This window comes from Saccopteryx leptura, chromosome 2, assembly GCF_036850995.1.
Source record: "Saccopteryx leptura isolate mSacLep1 chromosome 2, mSacLep1_pri_phased_curated, whole genome shotgun sequence".
Taxonomy (NCBI): Eukaryota; Metazoa; Chordata; class Mammalia; order Chiroptera; family Emballonuridae; genus Saccopteryx; species Saccopteryx leptura.
Window position 1 is genome coordinate 297,558,931 of NC_089504.1, and position 6,652 is coordinate 297,565,582.

Consider the following 6,652-nt stretch of genomic DNA (forward strand, 5'->3'; position numbering starts at 1 on the left):
CTTGTGATTCTGGGATGGATCCCACTTGATATGATGAATTATTTTTTTAATGTGTTATTCTATTCGATTTGCTAGTATCTGTTTAGGATTTTTGCATCTGTATTCATTAGAGATATTGGTGTATAGATTTCTTTTATTGTGTTGTCCTTGCCAGGTTTTGGTAAGAGGGTTATGTTGACGTCATAAAATGTGTTTGGAAGTATTGTTTCTTCAATTTTTTGGAAGACTTTGAGTAGAATAGGAACCAACTCTTCTTTGAATGTTTAATAGAATTCACTAGTATAACTGTCAAAGCTTTATGGTCAAAGTATATGCTTGGTATAATTTCAATCTTTCTGAATTTTTTGATGTTAGTTTTGTGGCCCAACATATGGTCAATTCTTGAGAATGTTCCATGTACACTGGAGGAAAATGTATACTCTGGTATTTTGGGATGAAATGTCCTGTAGATGTCTATAATATCCAATTGTTCTAGTGTTTCATTTAAGGCCAATATTTCTTTATTGATTTTCCATTTGGATGAATGATCTAAAGCCATCAATGGCATATTGAGGTCTCCAAGTATGATTGTATTTTTGTCGGTTTTTATTTTTAGATCAGTTAGTAGATATCTTATATACTTTGGTGCTCCTTGGTTTGGTGCATATATATTAAGAAATTTTATGTCTTCTTGATTCAATGTTCCCTTTATCGTTATGAAATGACCATCTCTGTCTCTGATTATCTTTGCTGTCTTGTAGTCAGCATTGTTAGATATGAGAATAGCTACATCTGCTTTTCTTTGAATATTATTTGCTTAGAGAATTGTTTTCCAATATTTCACTTTGACTTTGTTTTTATCCTTGTAGCTTAGATGTGTTTCTTGAAGGCAGCATACAGTTGGATTTTCACTTTTGATCCACTCTACTACTCTGTGCCTTTTTATTGGTGAGTTCAATCCATTTACATTTAATGTAATTATTGACACTTGAAGGTTTCTCACTGACATTTTATATGTTGCTTTCTGATAGCTCTGTATCTAGTTTGGTTCTTCTCTTTTGTTTTTCTGTCATTTGTTTTTGTTTGGTTGTATTCCATACTTCTTTCCTCTGTTTCTTCTTTTTTTAAGCCATGTGTTTCTGTAGTAGTTTTTTCAGGGGTGGTTACCATTAGGTAATAAAAAGGGTACATATCATATTCATTGTAGTACATTATGTCATGAGTGCTTCTGTACTCCATCCTCCTTTGCTACTGTTAATCTTTGTCCTTTCCCGTTTTTTGTTTTTGTTGTCACAGATTAATCTTGTTTTAATTGTGATCTTTTATGGAGCTTTTACTTGTGATTTTGTTTAGTTTTGTTCTTTGTATCTGGTTAGTCACCTTTTCACCCAATCATACCTTTGATGTATGTATATTTCAGGTACTCCTGAGATTTTTTCTCTGTCTTTAATTGTTGAATTTGTTGAAATTTCAAGAGCAGATATTGGGAGCACCCCTTATGGTGCCATTTCTCTGACAGCACTCCCCCAAAGTATACCTTGTAATAGTGTAAACCTTGTCATTTGATTATATTTTGTTAACAGATTTTCAAAGATACATTTAAAATTTTTTTTTTAATTTTTATTTTATTGATTTTAGAGAAAGGAAGGGAGCGAGCAGGAGAGTGACAGGAACATCTGTTCCTGCATATGTCCTGACCAGGGATGGAACCAGCAACCTCTGTGCCTCATGATGATGTTTTAACCAACCAAACTATCTGGCCAGGACTCAAAGATATATATATATATTTTTTTTTTCTTTTTTTCTGAAGCTGGAAACGGGGACAGTCAGACAGACTCCCGCATGCACCCGACTGGGATCCACCCGGCACGCCCACCAGGGGGCGATGCTCTGCCCACCAGGGGGTGATGCTCTGCCCCTCCGGGGCGTCGCTCTGTTGTGACCAGAGCCACTCTAGCGCCTGGGGCAGAGGCCAAGGAGCCATCCCCAGCACCCGGGCAATCTTTGCTCCAATGGAGCCTACATGCGGGAGGGGAAGAGAGAGAGAGGAAGGAGAGGGGGAGGGGTGGAGAAGCAAATGGGCGCTTCTCCTGTGTGCCCTGGCCAGGAATCGAACCTGGGACTTCTCAAAGATATATTTTAAAGAAGAGAACTATGTTTATTTTATTTATTTATTTATTTATTTATTTATTTATTTATTTATTTTTATTATTTAGAGTCGGGGAGGCAGAGACAGACTCCCTCATGCACTCCATCCAACCAGGTTACACTTGGCAAGCCTACTTAGGGTGTGATGCTCTTCCCATCTGGAGCATTGCTCCATTGTTTAGTAACTGAAGTATTCTTTTTCTTTTTTTTTTTCTTTTTGAAGCTGGAAACAGGGAGAGACAGTCAGACAGACTCCCGCATGCGCCCGACCGGGATACACCCGGCACGCCCACCAGGGGGCGATGCTCTGCCCTTCCGGGGCGTCGCTCTGCCATGACCAGAGCCACTCTAGCGCCTGGGGCAGAGGGCAAGGAGCCATCCCCAGTGCCCAGGCCATCTTTGCTCCAATGGAGCCTTGGCTGCGGGAGGGGAAGAGAGAGACAGAGAGGAAGGAGGGGGCGGGGGGTGGAGAAGCAAATGGGCGCTTCTCCTGTGTGCCCTGGCCTGGAATCGAACCCTGGTCCTCCGCACGCCAGGCCGACGCTCTACCGCTGAGCCAACCGGCCAGGGCCTACTGAAGTATTCTTAGCACCAAAGGCTGAGGACATGGTGCCATCCTTAGCACTTGAGGCCATCCTCGCTCCAATTAAGCTATGGCTACAGTATGAGAAGTGAGAGAGAGAAGTGAGAGGGGGAGGGATGGAGTTGCAGATGGGTGCTTCTCTTGTATGCCCTGATCGGGAATTAAATCTGTGATATCCACACACTGGCCAACACTCTACCACTGAGCTATCCAGCCAGGGAGAGAACTATGTTTAAATATGCTATGAATGTCTACCACAAATAAAAAGCAAAGGTTTCTAGACCAGCAATAATCACAGAATTATATGAATGTTTCAAAGTACTAATTGAATCTCTTTCTGTTCCTACATATAATAAAAAAAGATATTGTCTCCTCAGCCTTATTGTATTTTTTGAAGAAGACACCATCCGTCAGTTAAATAAAATTCAAATGAAGAAAAATTTAAATAGAAACCTTCAGTTAAATGTAATCTACAATTTAATTTCCACTAAAAATATAAAATATAGGGTTTGATGAAGCTCATAGGTGGTCCTCTTCCAAGCTTGCTGGCTTACATCATCAATTCCTTATGATTAGAAGGTGAGGTCTTCAGCTCCCATCATGTCACATGGTCCTTTCCACAACATGGCAGTTAACTTCTTCAAGGCCAATAGGAAATCTGTCTTTGGTCTGCTAAGACTGAGTTTTACATAATGTGATTCACTCAAAGATGTAACTCTTTAATCATCTTCACCATATTCCACCGTCTAGAAAGCAGTCAGGTTTACCTGCAGGCAAGGGGAGGTGGTAACACAAAGGTGTGGATGCCATAGGAGGAATGTTGAGTGCTATTTTAGAGTTCTGCCTATCATTGATAGTTCTCTATGGCATTCATGGTCTCTTTACCATAGTCTCCTGTTCCAGTTATGAAGCAAGAAAACAAAATGCCTCCAAAAGAGGCTTTCAAATCAGGGCTTATTTTCTTACAGCATGGTAGAAGTTGACTGTTGATTGATATTTTTCTTTAAAGCACATGTTTTTTATTTTGATGAAGTGAAAACTACTGTATTTACCCATGTATAAGACACATCTTAATTTGGGGGCCCAAAATTAAAAAAAAAAGATGTATTACATAAAGTTATTGAACTTAAGTTCTAATCATCATAAAATTCATACTCTCATCACTGTCAAAACTCCCATCCACTAGCTTGACCTCATCTGTGTCTGATGACAAATCATTGTCTTCAACAATGAGTGCAAAAACAAGCATGAAAAAGTGGGAAATGCAAGTAAAATACTACAACCACTGTATAGGAAGCACCCAGTTTTTAGATCCCAAATTTTTTGGGACAAGGTGTGTCTTATACATGGGGAAATGGGGTATTTTTCTTTTTGTTCTCATATCTTAAGAATCTTTTGCCACATTTAATGTTATGAGAATTAACCCCTATTTTTTCTTCTAAGGGTTTTAGAGTTTAACTCTTATATATATTTAAGTTCTGATCTATTTTGATAAACATTTTTATATGATGAGAAATACAGACCAACTTCATTTTTTTGCAAGTTTCAATTTAGTTGTCCTAGTATATTTGGTTTCTTCATCCTTGTGCTATGGTCTCGAGGGTTCTACCAGGGAACAGCTGAAGTAACTGTGGGGCTGACCTCTTACGTTTACATTCTTGGAAGGAGAGCAGCCTTTTGCCATCTGTTATCCAATGCATGAAAAGAGGTGCTCTGTGTATTTTGTCCATTTGTATAGCTGCCAACTCTGGGGAAAAAGTTTCCAAACAAGATAATTAGTTATGGCACTTCATACCACTTTTAAACAGTGATACCTATAAAATGTGTTTTCTGAGATTTTCATCAAGTAGTTGAAGTAGTTTACATGAGTAATATAAGACAGTCTTAGGGAAAATATCTGACATATACTTCCATTAGGACTTTCTGAAAATGAACAAATGATGATGGGATTAGGTGTCAGACAAAATATAGTCAAATGAGCATGTCTCCAACACTGGAAAGGGATTCATGAAATCTAGGGGTTCTCATCATTTCAAAGATCATTGATTTGACCCTAAAATGGGCACCAGAGTTAATCTTGACTTTAAATAGAGGGAGGTATAAGAAGAACCTAGTATAAGATTCACTGAGGTGAACAACAAAAATATTTTTTAAAAACTAAGGAATGATGCAGAGACCAGTGATAAACACTGGGAAATTATTTTTTTAAACAACCTTAAGAGAGAAATAACTAGATAATTAGCTCCGCATTTGAGTTATTTTGTTTTTGCTTGTTTGTTTCCTTGAGGCTCTGCCTCAGTACAAATTGGTGTGAGGACTGTAATGGAGATGATTGCAAGGAGGAGTTTAAAACCATTGAGATGAATTATGCAGAAACAAAGGAAAACACTGATTGAATGAACCCCTGGGAAGTCAGTTTGTCTGCACATCCCAGAATAATGGGATAGACATCTACCTGAGAATGAGTGACTGCAGAGTTTCAGGGATGTGGAAGAGTTCTCTTTCTCTTCCCTGGGGACAGGTCCATACAGTTGGGCTACCTGAAGACATCAGACCCTGGAACGATTATGAAAATGTATTTTAACATTTAAATCTTAGATTCCAAGGGTATTTGCTGTGGGTAATCATCACACCTACATGGAAAGTTTTTGTTCAAATTAAATGAAATATATAAAAAGTACTTAACAAGTAACAAGAACTCAATAAAGATTAAGTGTATCTAACAGAATGTATGTATGCACCATGTGATGAAACTAAATGATTTATTTATGGAATTATAGTGATAAGCTGTCAGAATAAAAAATCAGAATATTATGATTTTATATATTCCCATGCCAATTATGTATTGTTCTAGAACTGCATGCACTACTTTCATAAGAGTGAATATGCTAGTGAAGCCCATCCAATGAAAAAGTCCATAACAAAAGATTTTTTTTTGACCAAATGAAGTTCTCTTTATCCTAGAATATATATTTTAAATAATATTTTTGCCTTTAGAAAAGTATTAAATAGAATAAAATTGTTTTGAAAAGTTACATATGAAATAGTAATGGATATATACTAAAAAACTCAAAGAAAAATGAGGTGATTACCTTCAATGATAAATAGTTTAATCCAAGAAGACCAATTGTACATAAATCCTTTTTTTTTACTTTAAACAATTTTATTTTATTTTATTTATTAATTTTAATGGGGTGACATTGATAAATCAGGGTACATATGTTCAGAGAAAACATCTCTAGGTTATTTTAACATTTGATTACGCTGCATTCCCATTACCCAAAGTCCAATTGTCTTCCGTCACCTTCTAACTGGTTTACTTTGTGCCCCTCCCCTCCTCCAACCTCCTCCCTCTTCCCCCCCATAACTACCACACTCTTGTCCATGTCTCTGAGTCTCACATAAATCCTTTTTTAAAAAAGAACTAAACAGAATTCTTGAAATTTCTGTGGACTTGTTATTACAACAACAAGGATGGTTTTTTCCATCAGTATAAACACTTTTCAATAATCTAGCAAACACTATATAAGTGTATTTGCAGAGATATGATAAATGTGCTTATATGTTATGCACTATAAATGTATTTTTTTGGATTATAAGGCATCCTTTTTATGAAGAGAAATTATTAAACTAAAATATTTTTATGCAAATAAATTAAGAGGCTTTAAAAGTATAAAAATAAATAAAGGAACTTATTTCTTCACTGACCAAGCAAGTTAAGGAAAATCTAAAAGAAAGTCATGGTATCAGTTGTAAAAGAAAAGAATTATGCCTTGATAAATAGTGAAACATTTTCTTGGTGGTAAGTAATACTCTATTATTCTAGGGCACTGAATAATTATTTATAAAGCTTACATTATGAAGTACAAGTTTGCTTTCAGGTTTGGTTAAATGCAAGTTGAAGGCCACAATGATCACTGTTACTTACCCTTGGCAATGTAA